We start from the raw sequence: 20,481 nt of genomic DNA on the forward strand, positions 1-20,481 counted from the left end.
TTCTATATGAACCTTTTCCCGCTGTTTTGAGAATGCACTATGAAGCAAACAAAGTAACATTTAAGAATGGGGAAATTGTTGTCATGCGATTTTGTGCAAAAATGCGGTAAAATGAACAGAATCATTCTGCTATCTTTATTGTGTGTTCCCTTGCGCATTTTTCATTGTTATTCCTTTCATGCAAACACCAATGCTTGCATCGTATAATCGTTTTTTTCTCCAGGCGGATGCGGCAGCTGCTCGAAGTGCTCTGCATTCGAGAGCTTCTATGGCGTCCCAAAGGAGCAGAATTCAACGTCATTGAAGATATCTGAGGGTTAATGAAAGAGCGACTAAGTAAAAGCTAGCTGCACGGATCACTGCCAGATCTCCTTTGGACGGTGGTTCAAGAGGAATGGAGCAGGCTCCGGGCACATCCTGACCTTGTAAACAGCCTGTTTGACTTCTTGCCTGAGCTCTTTCAACGTGTCGTCAGGGTTGGTGGGGCCTACGTACGGCACTAGAGCAATGACGTGCTTGCGCTCGCGTACAGAAAGCGGCTCGGCGTAAACTGTTTTTTTTTTGTTCGCGGGTTCTGCAATCGCTCTTACTTCTCTCCATGGACTGAGGGGACTTTTCTCTTGTTAATTTTGTAACTACACCTTCCCAACAAAGTGACTTGTGTGAATTAGTTGCAGTGAAATAATAAACTCTGTCTGTTCGTCGAGCTTGTGTAATACTGGCTGAAAGCAGCGCTATCATATCCTGTTCCCGGGAGTTCCATCTGACAAGCCATCACGGACATAAAATAACAGTAATAAACAAGACACCATCGTTGCTCGTAATGAACGAGCCGAGCAGAAATTCCACATGCGCCGTCATGTAGGGCACGCACTTCGACGCTCGGTCGGTGGCACCCTTCATAGAGGTCACTTTCTGCCGTTGCCCCCAGTGCTGCAAACATGGGAACGGCCCGTTGGGCAGGTCTGCGAAACAGCTCCGCGTGCTGAGATGTCGCAGCGTGGTCGCCTGACATCTGTGCTAATATTTTTTACTCGCGACTGTACTGCTCTATGGTTGGGTGCACGAACAACAGCGGCTGCGACTGTGCCGTATGTATGATACTGTTTCCCACAAGATCAAAAGATCGCAACTCAGAGGGTTGCTGCTGTGAAGAGGGAGTACTTCAAACCGACCAGAGCAAGCGTAGTCTGCTTGAAGAACTTTCTTCAAAGTGGCTGCATGCAGAGCTTGTCCCTGATGTGATCTCTAGGGTTTCTGTCAAAAAGGCATGGCTGAAGTGCGGCACATCGATTTTCTCGCGTATGAGATGCGTGTAACCATAGCCAAGAAGCGCCTCCGCTAAAAGAAGAAACAAGTTTACGGAGCCCCTGCACGAGCTTTATAGAGGCTCAGGCATGTGTCGCTCTCCTCAGTATAAGCGCAGGCCAGACTTCCTGGTGCGTGCTGAGCGGGGTTCGGTACGAAGGATCAAAGCAAGGAAGCATCGAAGCTATTCCTATGCGGCATCTCCTTTTTTCAGCCTTTCCTGGCGAGGCTCGACACTTTGAACGTAGCTAAGCGATTGAAATAGAAACATTCGACAGAGGTCTGTCTGCTTTGGGAAGCAAATTTAAGGAAAAAAATTAACGCCAACCAAGCTCTAGTAAAAAAAAAAAACACGACATTTCGAAACTTTACTGGGTTTCTTCGTCAATGTGTGACTGCGGGGTAGTTGCAACGCACATATGGTTGACCATCCGGTCTCTGAAGTTGAACTGTAGATCTAGGATGGGCAAAGGATTCCGAGGGACCGATTAATATTTCCCAGCGTCTGGTGAACGCGCCATGAGGCGGATTTGCTTGGATTTTATCTAATTTGGGTTCCATAGTCCAGTATGCAGCATAAAAAACTCTAGGACGCCTTTGCCAGCACGATTATGATAAGAAAGTGCTTCAGTCGGCGGAGTCACTGACCCGTTAACCCAACGGCTTGGCCGAGGGCCCTTTTCTCAAGCACTTCAGCCCAACAAAGGGACCACCAGGCCGGGGAAAATCTTAAAAAAAAGGTGGGAACCCGGTGGCAGTGGGGATCAAACCCAGCACCTCTTCAATGCGAGCTCAAGTCTATCGACCCGCAACGACGATGGGGCTGCACGGATGTGCCCTTTCAACGGGGTTGAGATGCGATTTTTGTTTAGTTTTTCGTGAGATATTTCGAAACTGACCTTGATTGACGGGGCTAATGAAGCTTTTCATGCCTACCCCATCGAAAAGGGACGTCAGCTGCAGCCCGGCAGTGGCTGGGGTTTTGGAATTTCAGTCAGGGTATGGTTTCACGTACGTTCAAAGGCCTGATCTATTCCTGGCGCCTCGTAACGCTGGGTTGTGTGAACTGTTCACATGACCGTAGGCAACAACGGCAGATCTTTTATCGCGAATGAAGGAATCCTTCCAAAGTGGCACTGCCGGCTTGTGGTCCTAGCGCGGTGTTGTCGGAGTTAATTTATCGACGAGCTAAACCGACTTCCATGGAGGAAGCCTCCTCAAAGTTTCATACGCAGGAGCGAACGGCAGTCGGTGCTGCGAGCTTCTTTCGAAGACATTGAATTTGAGCAAGGTGCCAGAAGAAAGAGGGCTGCACTCTAGATGCCCCCTTCTTGCCCGAAGAGTACCTGTACTGTGTCTAAGAGAATAAGTGGATGCTCCTAGAATCAACAGAAAAGATACACACCTGGAAACAGGATGCGGCATTGTTCACGAATTCACCGCAGACTACGGTACGTATTTTATTGTAGTGAACTAAATTACATTCTACATGTACATTCTACATTCTATATGTAAAAACAAATTTCGTGTAGTCTCCTGCACGCATAGGCAAGGAGCCTTGTTGCCACACATCACAGGTGGTGGCCTCTTTGCTCGTAGAAGCAATTTACCAATTTCTTAGAAACAAAGTGAAACTGTTAAGGTGAGATTTAAAGTGGAACGAAAAACGTCTCCACCAATGCCGTAATGCCACATAGCTGTACAGCGCGCAGCATGAACCACACCACCACTTTCTTGTCAGAATGTCTTTGTGGAAAGTCCGATCACTTCAACAAGCCTGTACAGTTCACAAAAGCAGCAAAAAGTCTTGGCACACAAAAGGCATCACAAAATGCGGTGGTGGTGCGACAAGCACGGATAACAAAAGCACCTAAAAACATGTTTTGGGCGCCAGCACTGTTTACAAGTACAGCAGGAAGGCATCAGTGGTAGAGAAAAGCCAACAACCTTGAAGGGAAAAGCGGCGTGATGAACAATGACTGTATGGGAGACGGCAAAACAGGCACTTGTCCATGTTTGTTGTGCTACTCAGCCCTTCAAGGAAAAATGAGCAACTAGCCCAGACTGCTAACCCTGCGCAAAGCTTCTTTGGTATCTGCTGCGATGACTCTCAAGGGTAGCCCCTCACCCCCCCCCCCTTCCCACCCTCACCGAAACTGATACCCCCAACACTACGCTTCAAGCAGATGACTTAAAATCCAAGGGCATACTCTGCACTGCCCAATCGCCAAATGTGGAAGGTGAGGTGCAGTTGAAATATGGGTACGTTTGTCGCCCTACAGCTATATTTGGTACCAGTGTTGTCCCGAAGCCGATGTCTAACATGACACTGCAGATCTGTTGCTCTACAGTGCATCAATTAGTCAAAGTTAAATTTGTAAAAGGAATAATTAGTGCGTACGAGTTGTTTTCTTGTTAAGAGCTAAAGTATAAGTTCATTTAAATTCTCATTCGCTGTTAAAGCATATTACAAGATTTCAAGAGAGAGCTTTGAAGGTAGCATGTCTACACTGCACTCCTGCTGCTGCTCAATTTGGTAATCAAAAAAGGTAGCAATCAGAAAGAGCCTTTATTTACAATATTTACACTTATATGACACTTATATTTATGCACTTATATGCTATACTTATCGTTGCATTTCATTTACATTTACACTATAAATATGTAGGCAGGCTCAGGCGAAAAGCGAACTATTTTGGCTTTTATAGAACACGAGCAACCTTCACGTGGTATTTCATTTCTATCGTAACTTTTAAACAAAATTACAGAAATTTGCATTAGCTAGAAAAGAAGTAGCAACTATTCGTCTCTTTTTACGTTTTTAGCGCTGGGAGTGCTAGTGGATGGTAATGGGGTCATTAGGTACACTGGAACTGTTTGTTGTCTTAGCTCGAGCTTGTAACGAACCACTGGCTGCCTGGGCGTATTAAATTTTGTGCTGCATGCAGCTGTTCTGCTGGGCCCAGGTGCCCGTGAGAGCACGGGCACTATAATAACGCGCCTCCGCTCCATCGCTTTAGGGGTGTCCTACTTGGTGGTCGTAGAAGGTGATGTTTTGGCACCAGAAGACCTTCCCTCGGCTTTCTGCAACCAGCGGGGCCGTGCGACGGGCGGCGAGAAGAGATCCGCTGGTGGTTTTGTCTCGGAGGCTTTATCAATAGGCCCTGCAGGCTGGAGAAGCTCGTATCCTTCAGCATCAGCCGATCTCTTGGCCCGTGTCCACGAAGACGGCTGCCTTTCAGGTGGCGGTGACCCCGCATCACCAAGTGGCGGCTCCATCTCTGCACTGCCTTGTGCTTGGCGGAGCCATGGCTGTGGGGGCGCAGTGGACGTTGGCTTCGGCTGCTGCTCTGCTTCGGCGTCAGGCGCTTCAGCAATTGTGTCCAGTGCTGCAGTGCTAGAGAGCAGACAGCTGCGGAGAGCCAGCGGCGCCCTTATTGGTTGCGCAGTCTGGTCGGGCTTGCTTGGATGGCTTCGATTACTCGAGCGAGGGCTTGTCTCTGCGTCACATTCAGGACCATCGCCTTCAGCAATGCTCTTAGGAGAATGATGGGTGCTAGCTGCAGAAGAAGCCCTGCGTCGAGAACCACTCAGCCTGGACGTTGGTGTTACAGTGCGCCCTTCTGGGCGCTGCTGCCTGTAAGAAGTCAGGCGGGAACTGCGACGGGCCGACTTAGGCAGCAGCGCCTTCGCAGCACCTGTGGCAAGGGCACGTCGTGTTGTTCTGCCATCTGCCTTCTTGCTGGGCAATTTGTTTTCGTCGGATCCTGGGTCTGGAAGACTTTCCTGGGCGTCCGTTGAAGAGGAACGCTGATGCAACCTTATGATTTTCTTTCCAAGACTTAGTGCTTTGGCTTTAGCAGGACTAGACACGGGGGGCCCCCGTGTTCGACCCGGCTTCAGAGCAGTTCGCTTGCGGAAACTCTGCTTGAGTGGTAATGTAGCATGTTCTTTCCTGGCTTTCCGGTTTTGTAGACGCGATCCGTGATGAGTGGGTGTCGATGCAGACCCTCTTATAACATCGGCAGAAGTGGATGTTCTTTCAGGTCTGTCCCTTATCCTCTGGAACGGCGTTTTTTTCTTAACGAGACTTGGCAATGGTAGTCGTTCCTGCACTACGCTTGCGGAAGAAGGCCGCCTGGCTCTCGTAGTCTTCGAAGGGCTCGGGTTTTTCTCCTTGTCAATACAGCCCAGACGTGGTTCCCTTTCACGGCCCGATGTCTGAAAAATCTGCTTTCGCGGAGTGTGAGTCACAGGATGCTTGCGCCTGGCTCCGCCTGCTCTGGACTGCCCCCGGGTGTCTTGTGCCGGCTCCTTCCTTGCAGGGTTTGGAGTAGCATGTTTAGGTGCTTTCACTCGGCGTGTTTGCAGCTGTCGTTTAGGGCGGGGCATTCCAAACTGCTTCTTGGCTACCCCTGCCATTCTGGGAATAGACGTATTTGACTGCCGGTGAGGGCTGTGTGTGGCCAGCTTCTTGCCTGTAGTCCGTGAAGAGGCCAAGGTGTCTTTCTTGTTGCTTCTTCCTCTAGGACTGGTCGTCCTCGTCTTCCACCTTGGACTTGGTGCTGCATGTTTGGTGCTGGCTGCACCTGAGCTCTCGCTGGCTGGCCATACCTTCCTTGCGGGGTGCTCAACCAGGAGGTGTTCTACATCGGCTGCTGGCGTCATGCACCATGCTGTGGGCTCACGGGCCACTTTGAGGGTTTCCAGTGACGGCGGCTGCTGCATGTTACTGATCTTGGCCAGTAGTGTTTCAGTCTCCAAGGTGCTGGTGCAAGAGCTGCTCGGCCAGCTGGTCTCCGGCTTTCAGTGCGAGTGGGCGGCAGTTCCAAGACCGCCTCTGAGGAGGTACCTGGCAAAATCACGTCGTCTTCCTCTTCTTCCCTTTTATTTTCCGAGGCTTCAGAAGCACTGATGATGACTGCGTGCTGCAGAATAACAGGTTCCTCTTCTTCCTCGTCCCCCCCGCTGTTCTCCACTGACTGCGAAAGCAGGCACGCGCAGGAAGATTGATAACGCCTGGGAACAGGCTTTGCTTGGAGGGTCTTCAATTAGTTCGGTACCGTCACTGTAGGGGAGAGTAGAGGGCTGTTGAGCTTCAGCAGGCATCCAAAACTGAGCATAACTCTCCTGTGCATTGCCGACATGCACAGTGCCGAATGGTGCAGTGCCGAAGTCTGCCGTGCCGAAGTTTTCAGTAGCGAAGTTTTCAGTACCTACGTGAGGAGTACCGACTGTGAAGTGTTAATGTTTGTAGTGTTAAGGTTAGCGTGTCGAGTGCCCACATGTGGACTGCCGAAATGTGCAGTGCCAAATTTAACAGCGCAGACCTGTGGAGTGCTGAACTGTGTAGTGCCACCATGTGCAGCAGCAACCAAGCTGGGTACAGCCTTCTCTTCCTCAGGTGCCTTCACCACAAATCCTCTGCTCAAATGTACATTTGGCAGGCTATGTTGTTGACTCTTGCTCTGAAGAAGCGTCTACATATACCTCTTCAAAACTGACATTCCATGAAGGTCCTCTTCATCCGACGCCAGCACACTTTTGCAAGGCTTGGTGCTGCAGCTGCGGGCGCTGGATGAGGTAATGACTCCTTGGCCTGTGGCTGAGCAGTTCCGACAATAGGTGAATCGTCAGCAGTGGGCGAGTGCAGGCACCTGGAAGCCTCTTGTATCAGGGACTCTGGCAGAAGCGCCTCGCGCTCGGGGGAAGATGTCTAACGAGCTCCCTGTTTCGGTGCCTCTTTCGCATGTGTATCCTGGTCGACACTTCCGGGCTCTACACTGGTATCAGGCTGAAAACAGGGAGCATGGTGCAAATAGGGACCTGGATGCGCTGGCGTCGACTAATAAAAGCAAATAGTACCTGTATTCCGTCTTGCAGATCAGTGCCAGAGCCATCACTATCACTCTCCGTGGGAATCGTGAACTTGCTGGATGGATCAATGGATACTTGTGTGTTCTTTGAACGGCTTGCTTCCTATTCTGCCACCTGCCCACTCCTCTGGCGGGCACAGCATGGAGGAGTCTCCCAGGTTGTGGCCTGGTGTGTCAATGTCACCGCTTGCTTCCGAACTCTTCGAGTCTGACATGACAAATGTATGCGTTTTAACGGACGCATATGCAGCTGTTGCATGGACGTCGTCGCCAACTTCTATGGGCGTAGGACACGTGCCAGCGTGTTCTCTAGAGTCCCTTCGAAGAACAACTGGCGTGGCAACGACACGTGGGAGGACCATGGGTCGCCGCTTAAGGAAGGAGGAAGGTGTGCTTATTGATCGCTTCGCCGCGGAGGTGGTCGGGCGTGGAAGGACCTCCCACAGAGTGCCAGGAGGCATGCACAAGATCGATACCGCATCCTCCTCCAGCTGACTTTGCGCGGCTGGAGCTGTCCGCCAGCTGTTCCTTCAGCTCTTCTTCAGGAATGCCACATCGTCCACCGCTCCACCTCCGCCTACCATCTGCAGACAAATGGCCTGGTTGAGCGTTTTAACCGCACCTCTGGCGACATGCTGTCCATGTATGTAGCTTCCGATCACTCCAACTGGGACCGCGTTCTACCTTTCGTCACCTATGCTTATAATGCCGATGCTCACGCCACCACCGGATTCTCTCCATACTTTCTCCTCTACGGCCGGGAGCCTTCTTGCACAATGGACACCGTTCACCCTTACCGCCCTGATGCTTCTGAATTTATGACTCTTTCTCAAGTCGCCACTTACGCCGAAGAATGCCGCCAGCTTGCCCGGTCTATCACTTCACACTCCCAGCAGCAGCAGAAAAGCACCCGTGATCCCTCTGCCCTTCTTCCCACTTTTCTTCCTGACTCTTTGGTCTGGCTCTGGGTTCCTTCCTCAAGTCCCGGCCTTTCCTCCAAGCTTCTCAGCAAGTACCAGGGCCCCTACCGCATTCTTAAGCAGACATCCCCCGTCAACTACCTCATCAAACCCCTTACACCGTCTGCTGATCAACGTCGCCGAGGCCGCGAAATTGTCCACACCGACCGCCTCAAACCATACTACGACCCCGCTGTCGTCACATCACCCTAGGCCGCCAGGATGGCGTCTTTTCGCCCGTGGACAGTTGTAAGACAGGCCTTCTGCTCCCGAACCCTCGGCGGCTGGCTTAAGGAAGAAGACCACGAAGACAACGGCGCCGGTGCTCGTGCGTGTGCGCTAATCGCTGCCGCTGAGACTGATCGCTGCCTGAGGACTGAACCGAGACGTACCGCTAGCCGTTCGCGACGCAGCGCCTGCGAAGACGTCCTACAGTACAGTGTGTATATATATATATATATATACATATATACATACCGGGTGTTAAAGCGAGCACTTTCAAAAATGTTCAAAAAAAGGTTTTTTTGCGGTAAAAATAAAAATATGGCTTTTGCGAAATACTCTTTTCAGTGTTAGCGGACACCATAAAACCGGTGGATCGAGTTAAGTAGTAAGCTGGATAGCTAATTTTTAATTCTTAAATTTTTAACTAGTAGAGTTGGGCACCTAGTTGCAAATAGAGATTTGTAGGCGGTCGTTATGTATAGCCATATCAGTTTTTAGAATTTCGAAAACGCGATTGCCCTCGAAGCTCTGGATCGAGAAAGTTTAGCTTTTTCGACTAGTTAAGTGCACTGGAGGGGTTGCTTTGCCTTGTTAAAGATCAGGGAGCATGGTCGGGCCGGAGAGGGAATGAGAGAGATCGGAGACGAGGATGCGGGAAATACAAGGAGAAAACTTTATACAATAAAATCAGATTATGTACAAACAAGGAGCTTGATGACGAGACGCTCGATGCTGCGACCCCCGATGATGAGACGCTGGAATGTGCACGAGCGGCTTTCCTGCGCATTTCATGCGTTCGCATGTGCAGGGTCCAGGCTACGTGCAAGTCCAGGCGGTGTAGGGGAGACGCTCGCTGAAAACTTCCTGGCAGACGGACGCTGCTTCCGTGGATAATCCAGGCGTTGACCCAACGTGCCTTTCGTGGCTAGTCGGCGTTCCGCTGCAGCCGCGCCGTTTTGTTCGACACGACGAAGGCGAAACGTAACAGCCTGCATGCTTTCTAAAGCGCATGTATTTTCTTGCGATGCATCAAAATTTTGTCAAAGCACAGCGGCGAGAGTAATCGCGTTTTCTGAAATCTGAAAACTGGTATGGCTGTTACTAACGACCGGCTACAAATTTTTTGTTGGAGCTAGTCGCCGAACTCTGCATGGTAAAAAGAGCATTAATAAAAATGGTCAACCAGCTTACTACTTAAGGTGACTCACCGGTTTTCTGGTGTCTGCCAACACTCGTAATACTATGCCGCAAAAGCTATAATTTTACGCCAAAAATCCTTCTTTAGAAAAATTTTTGAAAGTGTTCACTGAAACACCCGGTATAACGCTAGTGATTACGGCGCACGGCTGCTGATCCGAGAGACGCGGGTTCGATCCCGGCCACGGCGGTCGAATTTAGATGTAGGCGAAATTCTAGGAGTCCGTGTACTGTACGATGTCAGTGCGCGTTAATGAACCCCACGTGGTCACAATTTCTGTAGCCCTTCACTACAGCGTCCCTCATAGCCTGAGTCGCTTTGGGACGTTAAACCCCCTAAAACCATATATGTCTATACCGGGTGTCCCCGCTAAATGTAACCAAGTCCGTCAAGTTACAATTTACGTAGCTTCATTTATTGGCCTTAAAAGAAAGTTATCACGTGACCAGCTGTTCGCTCACTTCTCTGCCCCAATGTGCACCCAAAGTCTCATCGAGGAGAGGACTTCAGAAAAAACGGACTTTATTCTTTAAGGCGCGTCTTGGGACGTTGAAGTGGCACAGTTGTCATGTGGAAGCTTTTTCTTATTGTGCGGGTTATGGTTAAAGGCTGGTAAAAAAACTACTTTACGTAATTATTACTTTGCTCCATATGTCTCCGTAAGCTGTTTCTCAAAGCGATCTATAACTGTTCCTTTGACACTTTGTTCCTCGAGTCAATAATTAAAAAGTTAGTTAATTAAGCTTAACTAATTAGTCAACCTTGAAGAACGAAAAAATACTGCAGGCTAGGTCACGCGACTCTAAACAACCCTCATTTGGTTTCAGACGGCTAAGACAACCCGTGTCTTTTAAAAGCTTGGTTACATTTATCTGGGAAACCCTGGTATATTAGGGGAGCGCGGTACTCCAAGGTTCCACAGGGGTTTAATGCTCCTTGTCCGCTCAGCTTCCTTCTGGCATTTCATACCATCCAGTCCGCCGCAACAGCAAGAAACTTAACAGCGTGTTTGAGCAAAACGATTCAATAAAGGAACAGTAGTAACGGAGTTGTGTTCCATGGCACATAAGCTATTAAAGATATCTAGAAAAAGGTTCGCTTTAAAAGGTTTAACATCCCGAAGTAGCTGAGGTTATGAGGGACGCCATCGTGAAGGGCTCTGGATAATTTAGAATGCACGAGGCTCTTTAACGTGCACTGACATCGCACAGATCTCGTGCGTGTAGCATTTTGTCCCCACTGAAATGCGACCGCAGCGGCGGGGATCGGACCCCTGTCTTTCGGGTCTGCAGCCGAGCACCATAACCACTGAGCCACCGCGCCGGTTCAAAATATAAGTTGCTAAAGTGGACCCCACAAACGGATATGAAGGGATCCTAAGGTGGTTGTAGAATGTGTTTACGTTCTAGGGTTCTGAATTAGACTCGTTGTTGATCATGTCTGTGAAGTTACTTTTTCCATTTTGACTAAAACACTGGTGCAATTAGCCTTTGAATGCGCGGTGTTCAGATCTCCCGCGTCCCGCACGAGCGCAGGAGAGGAAAACAACGAAGAGGAAAACATCGTCCGTGTCGGACAACGTGACGTCACGTTAAGTAGCCTGGAGTAAACAAGTGTAAACTATTTGAGCATATACTGTACTCCAATATTGCAAATCACCTCGATAAAAACCATTTTTTCTTTCCCAAACAGCATGGTTTCAGGGCAGGCTTCTCATGTGAAACACAACTCTTCGAATTCACAGCTGATCTTCATCTAAGTCTAGATTCTTTATTTCAAACAGACGCCATTTACCTAGATTTCTCAAAAGCATTTGATCGCGTTCCTCCCCAACGTCTCATCTGTAAACTCGCATGCCTGTCACTCGACCCTCTAGTCTTTTCCTGGATTCGCTGCTTCTTGACTAATCACTCGCAGTTCACCGTCATTGCTTATCACGCATCTGCAACTACCGTAGTTATCTCCGGTGTACCCCATGGTTCCATCCTTGCTTTGCTTCTCTTCCTAATCTTCATCAACGACCTGCCATCTGGAATCTCGTCATCTGTCCGCCTTTTTGCGGACGATTGCGTCATTTATCGCCGCATATCTGATAACACTGACCAGGAATTATTACAGGACGACCTAAATAAAATACAGAAATGGTGCTCCGACTGGCTCATACAGCTTAATATTTCGAATTGTAAATACATACACATATCACGCAAACGTTCCATTACTAATTTCCAGTACTCGATGAACTCTGTGGCACTGTCAGTAACGAATTCATACAGGTACCTTGGCGTCGAAATAACGAACAAGTTAACATGGTCAGACCACATTATCAAACTTTGCGCAAGTACTTCCAGAGCACTTGGCTTTATCCGAAGATCACTATCAATGTCCCTTCCATCAATTAGACAACAAGCATACGAAAAATTCAATCGCGCTAAAATGGAATATTGGTCAGCAATATGGAACCCTCACCAGACCTACTTAATACAACTGCTCGAAGCTATCCAGAATCGGGCAGCTCGCTTCATAACGTCGCCGTAATCGTCTCGACACAGCGTTACCAACCTAAAATCGTCTCTCGGCCTTGAACCATTAGCACACCGCAGAAAAGTATCAATTCTTTGTACTTTACAGAAACTATGCTTTAACTTCCCTGCACTACACCAAACTTCGTTACATGCTCCCTTACGCTCATCTCGCCGATTATTCAACTCCCTCGGAATTCAGCGGTTGCACGGCGGATCCAACGCTTTCAACAAATCTTTCCTTCCCATCGCCATAGAACAATGGAACAACCTTCCTGAAACCGTTGTCACCGAAACTAATCCCACCAGATTTAGGCAGCTAATAACAGATACTTGAACCGTCTATAGCTACTTCCCTCGCGATGCTCTTCCTGCAATTTGAACTGTTTGTGTCATTGCGACCCCCCACAAGTGTCTTCCTACTTATTTAATTTCCGTACATTTTAATGCTTAATTTTATATACTACTGCTCTGCCATATATTTACTGCAATATTTGGATTACCTGACGTTAATTTCACGTCAAACTTGTTATTCTTGTTATTTTTAATTATGCTTTTTTATGTTTACAGGCCTTTGTATGACCGCTTCACACCACTGTCTGCCCCCCCCCCCCCTTATGTAATGTCCAAGATGGGATCTTTAAGGGTTCAATAAGTGATGATGATGATGAGTACTTCGAGGCGCCCGAGCGAGATTTCACGGAGCCTTGATTCTAGTGCTACGTGCGTTGTGACGTACAAAACGTGTCAGCTGAGTTTGGGTACCAGGTTCAACGGGAGGTACGGTCGCGAGTAAAAACGTTTACCCCACATCACGGATCACAGGAGCGCCGCAATGACAATGCGTGGCGCTGCGGATGACGAAGAGGCTGTTAACGAGAGTGTCGGGACTTTACCGTTCTTCACTATAGGGGGTTCAGTGGAGTGTCACGGCAACGCAAAATTTATTTTTCTGTCTCGGCCTCCCTCTTTTCTTTTCTTTTGAATACAGCATTGCTCTCGTAGGCGACTGGTGAAAATTGGGATAGTTGTTTGTTTTTTGCTGTTTGGCAGTTATTTCGCGAGGAGCCTCTAACGCTCTGCGTAAGGATGGCTACAAAGGAAGAGGGAATAATTGCCTGAAATGGGGCGGTTTTTGAATGTTGCCTAAGCAATGGAGCAAGCGAGAAAAAGCGTTGATATCTTTCACCATGTTCGCGATGGGGGGTAGCAGGTGTTATAAATTAGATGCGTGCCTACGAATTTCGCCAGAGGGAAAAAAGAAATGCCACGCGTGAACTTCCCTACGAGATTGGAAATCCGGACATTAGTCCAGGAGGGCAGGTCTGGAAGAAGGATTGCTGCCGAAGTGGGGTGTGGGGTAGAGATCGTAACCCGCATTGCCCGTGCATTCCGAGAAGAAGACAAAACTGTCGACGCGGTGGGTAACGTCTTCCGGGAGCCCGCAGCGAGGAAGAAGGTCGGCTGATCCTAACCAACGCCTTCTGGGGCCTCCATATTACTGCTGCCGAGACACAGGAGGAACTGGGCCTCCTGGGAGTTTCTTTGTGGACGATTGGGAGAGAGCTTCGGTCAGCCAGACTGTGTATACTCGCGTCGCCTGTAGGAGGCCATTTCTCATCGCGCACCACACACGACTCTATCTTGACTTCGCCACAAGCCACCTCGCTTTGGTTGCAGAAGACTGGAGGGAAGTCGTATTCTCCGATGAATCGATGTTCTGCACGAAGAGGGACCAGCGCCGGTGCGTCTGCACGCCCGTTGGTACTCGGTAAGTGTAAGACAAGAAAATGTTCAAATTTTGTTTCGACATCTTTTTTAATTTGCAGTCGCTCGAGGGTGAGAATTTCATATGGGCAGTGGCTATGACCAGCGCTCCTCTTGAACGGAAATGCATTATATGCTCCAGTTATTTCTATAGTGTTTAACCGCGAACAGTTCATCTGGGTGCATTTATGTGTAGCAGTCGAAGCTTGAACACTAAGATTTATGAATGAGTATGCTTACGTTAAGAGAAATTGCACTCTTTTAATCGGAAATAGAAGATCAGGTTTTGTAAGAAAAATTGCATCACCTTATTTATTTTTTGCAGGTATGAACCGCAGTTCTCGCAGGCCGTCGCATGCAGCGGACGTCGCTCCATTAACGGGGGGCGTTGCATTATGCACAAAGAGCTCGGGCCACTGGTCAGGGTCGAAGGAACGCTCACTGCTGTTTCCTACGAAATTATTGTTCAAAACGACCTTCTCCCTTTGCGGGTGTACTTACGTCAGATCTCAGTGATCACTTGCCTATATTTTTGTGCGCCAAAAGTCAGTTCAGCAAAAATAAAGCACGACATACATATTTCGTTCAACATATGAAACACTGCAACCTTTCCAAGTTTTATAGCAAAGTTTCACGCACTTCGTGGGATCAAGTTTTTGGCAGCGAAGATGCGAACGTTGCTTATGACACATTCATGAAAATACTGAAACCAATCTGTGAGGAGAGTTTTCCTTTAGTAGCAAGGAAGAACGGTAGAAAAATCCGAAAACCATGGGTTAACGCAGAACTTTCCGCGAGGATTAGAAAAAAGAATAACTTGTACCACCAATTTGTCAAAAGCAAACACAAAAAAATACTACTGGAATTTAAAGCTTTCCGCAATCGTATAGATAAAGATATAAAAAAAGCCAGACGTGAATATTTAGACAATGTATTTATGCCTGCAGCAGGACAAATGGATGCAGTTTGGCGTAGACTGAACTCGATGCTAAATTACAAGATAGGAACTGAAAAAGTGTGTAAGATAAAAAGACATGATGCTGAGTTAACAGGAAAAACCCTCGCGAACGCTTTCAACCAACATTTTGTTCAAGGTAACACCGCCATTTGCTCCAATGACCTAGCAAACTTTCCGCGTAATGATAACTCGGTGTTTCTGACTCCAGTAAGTGAAACAGAAATTGCAAGCATAATTCTGAATTTAAAAAATAGCAGTGCCAAAGACGTAGATGGAATTCAGGTAAAACCAATCAAACACGTTGCGCATTTTCTTGCTCCATGCTTAATGCATGTACTTAATCTATGCTTTCAGCAGGCCATATTTCCGCCCAAAATGCAGGTCGCTCGAGTAAGCGTGCTATATAAGGTGACATTTATGATATGGGAAATTATCGGCCCATATCAATTCTCCCGGTCTTTTCCAAAGTCTTTGAAAAAGGTATTTTAAACCGATTGACAGCATTTCAAGAAAAGCAAAAATTGCTAGCTAGTAGCCAGTTCGGTTTCCGCAAAGGATTTAACACAGAACTTGCCCTCTTGACGCAGAAAGAACAAACTTTAAGCGGTTTGGAGAAAGGTAAGCTAGTCTTGGGCCTTTACGTTGACTTATCGAAAGCATTCGACACTATCAGCCACGCAATACTTATTAGGAAGTTCGAACATTATGGCATTCGCGGAAAGGCCGGTGTTCTTATGGAATCCTACCCTAAACATCGTACCCAAATTGTAGCCATTGGTGATTCTTTTTCAGATGCACTTCATGTTTCCCAGGGTGTACCGCAAGGCAGCATCCTGGGCCCCTTTTTGTTCAATTTGTACGTGAACGATGTTTACGGTATCGCTCCATCCGCTACTTCTGTGAATTATGCGGATGATAGAAGCGTGTTTTTCACAGGAGAATCAAGTGATCAGCTAATAGCTGCAGCAAATGTAGCGCTTGCTAAGCTTGATGAATGGACCCAAAAAAATAGCTTGAAGATTAACGCTGATAAAACTAAAGCAGTTTTGTATCATACTAGGAACAAAAACATAGACACACAAAACACAATTACACTACGGTCAACTCCTGTAGAGATTGTGTTTAGTTTTAAAACTCTGGGTGTCATTTTTCAAAACACAATGTCATGGGATGCCCACATAGATTATATTACAAAAAACTATCAAAAATAGTAGGCATTGTTTCGCGAAATCGCCATGTATTCCCTCGCCACATTCTGATGCTGATTTATAATGGTCTTTTCTCCCCTAGACTTAATTATTGTCACTTGGTATGGGCATCGACTACTATATCTAATATAGACAGAGTGCTCATTTTTCAAAAAAAGTTTTTAAGAACTGTCGAAAACGTACCAATGCACTACCACACACATAAATTATTTAAAAAATACAATGTAATTCCAGTAACAAAATCCTATGACTACCGGCTTTGCAAGTTGTTCAAACAAGAAACTAAATGCAACAATTGTACTATTCAGAACATAGCTCAGCTAGAAAATAATGTAGATTCATACCAGACGCGTCATTTTGAACCATGGAAGGTTAACACAAGTAGAACTACATGCGGTCTACAAATGCTGCAAAACAAGTTACCCCGATTACTAAACAGTTTGCAAGCTAAAAACATCCAACTCGACAATATAACTTTCAAAGCACTGCGCGATCTTTTCAAAACGAAGTAAAATGTGATTTTGTCTATAATATTTCCCCATGAATGTATAAAAAATGTGAGTACGTGTTACACTGAAATGTGGTAACAGAATATATGTTTTAGCGTTTCTTGTAATATGTTGTATTTTCACTTTTTTTCTTTACATGTTGTGATAAAATATGCTGTGTATCAACTTTTTTTACGACATTCCGCCAACTTCCAATGAAAGGGGGCCTGCGGCCCTGTCAAGCTGGCTTCTGGCAGCTTTTTCTGCAGCCTTCCTGCATCATGTAATGTGATGTGAATAAACTTCTTCTTCTTCTTCTTCCTTTCGTTCTGGATGGCCCGCTACCTGATACGAGCTTCCTATTTGAGCACGACAGAAGTGCTATCCACACATGCAGGTATTTCAACTTTTTAACTGAGGTTATGTGACGCCGAGATAATGTCTTCAAAACGAAGTCTATTTCCGTGACGAGTATGAACTAAAGCGGCGTAGGATACACTGATAAGCAGCTCATATCTGGCAGCAACGTACACATAGCAAGTTAGAGAAGACATTGAAGAGATGAGCAGCGAAAGTGATCATACCGCCACCTTATTAGCCCTAATTTCGATTTCACTGAGGTAATAAACGTTTGTTGGTCAATATGAACCTTTCCCTCTGTTTTGGCAATGCATTATGAAGCAAATAAAGTCTCGTTTTCGAATGGGGCAATTGTTTTATAGTACACTAAAGACGATAAAACCGACAAAATGATTCCGCTTGCTTTATTCAGAGCTCTCTACCCGAGTTTTCATTGTTGTTCTTTTCATGCAAACGAGAATGCTTGCAGCGTGTAACCGTTTTTTGCGAATGCGGCAGCTGCTTGAGGGGCCCTGCATCCAGGAGCTTCCATGGTCTCCCAAGGGAGCAGATTTAAACGTCAGTGTAAATATTTGGCGGTTATTGAAAAAAACGACTAGCTAAAAGCGATCTGCACGGATCATCACCAGATCTCCCTTGGGGAGCGGTTGAAGAGGAATGGAGCAGGCTCCAGCCATTTCGTGATGTTGCAAACAGCCTGTTTGATGCCAAGAAGCGCCTTTGTCAAAAGATGAAACATGCTCATGGAGCCCCTGCAGAAGCTTTATAGAGGCCCAGGCACGTGTCACTCGCCTCAGCATAAGCGCGGCCGGACTTCCTGAGGCGTGCTGAGAAAGGTTCGGTTCGACGTGTTCAAGCAAGCGAGCAAGCGAGCTATTGAGCTATTAAGGCGGAAGCCTTTAATGTCTCATCGTTGTAAGCAGCAGTTGTCGACAGAAAATGTCACGCTTTTCAATTAGTGGAAACGGTCGTGACGTCACAGTGCGCGAATTTCAAACGGGGCCAATTGTACTTTGGCTAGTAACCATGCAACCAATTGAAGGGATCGTATAGTGATGCTCCAAGTAAGTGGGACTGAGCTTAGTTAATTGCTTAATTACCCAATTAGTCTAATTAGCTTTACTAGTCAGGCCATATAAATAAATAAAACCGATTAAGAAATTGGTCGAGCTCAGGAATCGAACCCCGGTCTTCGGCGTGAGAGACGAGCATGCTATCCACTCCGCCATGCCAGCTCGATAGTTTGGAATGAACAAAGGCGCTTCTAGTGAATACGGTGTCTTCACTCACTCTCATCCTCCTCCATTAACTTCCGGCGAGGTTTAGGTGTCCACCGACAAATGAGAAACAGATACATTTCCTTTCCTCAAAAACCAATTTACAGACGAGCGAGGCGTAGAACCGATTGGGCGATGGCGTTCTATGGACTCCTTGGCAGCGTTGTAAGACGCTGTCGCGTTCCACTCTTAGGGGCGAAGACCTTGACCACACATCAGTGACCACACTTTAGGTCAAAAAAGTGCCCCCTTGAATTTGTGAGACAGTTACTGCGTAATTTCCTTTCCTCAAATACAATTTTCATTTTCTTCATTACGGCTCCTCTTTATCTATCTTCTTTCACTCCCACTTCCTCCCTTCCTCTACGGTGCGGTTCAGGTGTCCACCGAGATGACAGAGAATTACTACGCCATTTCCTTTTCTCAAAAAGCGTTGCGTTCAAAGGGCAAGGCATCGCGCCGAACGGGTGGTGGCGTTCCGTGGACTCCCTGGCAGCGCTACAACGCGCTGTCGCGTTCCACTCCTAAAGGCGATGCTTAAGCGTCATTAATTAGCAGTTAATTAGTATTCAGGCATTAATCAGTAAATAACCATTAATTAGTCATTCGTCATCACTTAGTAATTAGTACTCAATTATATGTGACGCCACCAGTGCCACAGAAACAGCGAAGGTGGTGCGGAAAACGCTTCCTCCTCTACCCACTTTAGATAGTCAAAGTGCCCCCTGAATTTTTAAGCTATTAAGCGAGCTATTAATAGGGCGCATCTTGTTTTTTCATCCGTTGGTGCCTCGTTCCTTTAATCGTAGCTACGCGATTTAAATAGAAACGTTCGACAGAGCGCTGTCGAATTTGGGATGCAAAGTAATGGAAGGAATGAGCGCCAACCGAGCTGTTGCAAAAAAAAAAAAAACGCGACATTTCGAAATCTTGCTCGTTTCTTCGTCAGTGGGTGACTGCGGGTGAGTTGCAGCTTTGAACACAGATAGAGTTGACCACCACGTCTGTGGAAGGTTTCCGGGAGAGCGATTAATATTTCCCGGCGTCTGCTGAACGCGCCATGACTGAAGCAGAAGCCTTGTGCGCGGATTTGGCTTGACCTCCAGCGCGCAATCATTCCGTCAGTCTAACCTGTAGCCGCATGCCTCGTAGTGCTCCGTCACGGCGCTTTTCTGACTCTGACGTCAGCATTGTGCCTAATCCTTTCCGTGAAATACTTTGTTGCCCCAGCGTACAACGCCGGGCACTAAGAGCAAGAACCCTTTAATGGCTCATCGTCCCGTCCGTCCATCCGTCACACTATAGCTGTCAATCATCCCGATGATGTCATCAGTGGTTTAATACGCCGTAACCAGAAACTACTGAATTCACTGTGGCATAGTCTGTCGTAACCATTAATTTGTAATGTGGCACTAATTGGTACCGCTGATAAGTAACTGACTAGTAATAAGTCATTTATTGGTAATCAGTAATAGTTTATTCATTAGCAATTATTCATTAATCACTCATTAGAATTTAGTCATTAACTCCTAACTAGACATTAATTAGTAATTGATAATTAGTGGTTATTTAGTAACTAGTCTTTAATTGGTAACTGGATCAGAACATGGTTGGTGGCTCCTTACTGCGCATGCGCTTGGCGCCTTGGTGGCGCCATCATCGTGTGGCGCTCACATTTCAGCGGACCGAGTCAGACGTCTCCTTTCATTCGTAAACAGCATTCAATCAGCAACAGAAGCACAGAAAGTGATGCAGGAAGGCTTTCGCCTCGCGCACTTTAGATCGTCAAAGTGCCCTTTGAATTTCTGCACACAACACCTAGAGATTTTCGTTAGGATGACGGTCTTTGGGGCGAGCCAGGAGGCTTCCTGGCGTGGTAATAGGCTTGAGTATCGTTAGCACTACTTCCTTGCCGAGAATACGAGCCGAGGTTGTGCTGGCGCCATTTACGAATGGAATGCATACGCGTGTGTCACGCTGACGGATGCTTGGGTTAGGCGTAGAATTGCACTGGTTGCAGCATTTTTGATTACAGGTGATACTTGAAATGAACCAACTGTGGTATCCTTTTCTTCGGTGGTCAGCGAAAGAATATCCGCCAAAATCGCTTTTACAACACCGTTGCGATCTGCACTGAACGCAGCGCCGTGTCCATCTCGGTAGCTTCTACAGTCCTCAATGTGTCGTCGTGTCCTAGTCGCAACCTCTTGACAAGTCACGGGGAGCGGCGTGTCCCAAGGCGTGCCCCGCTGCGGCGGCAATTTGCGCTTTTTTGTGTGTCTAATTTGGGTTCGATATTTGAGTATGGAGCATGAACAACTGTAGGACGGCCCGATTT

This window comes from Amblyomma mixtum, chromosome 3, assembly GCF_055824585.1.
Source record: "Amblyomma mixtum isolate Tamu chromosome 3, ASM5582458v1, whole genome shotgun sequence".
Taxonomy (NCBI): Eukaryota; Metazoa; Arthropoda; class Arachnida; order Ixodida; family Ixodidae; genus Amblyomma; species Amblyomma mixtum.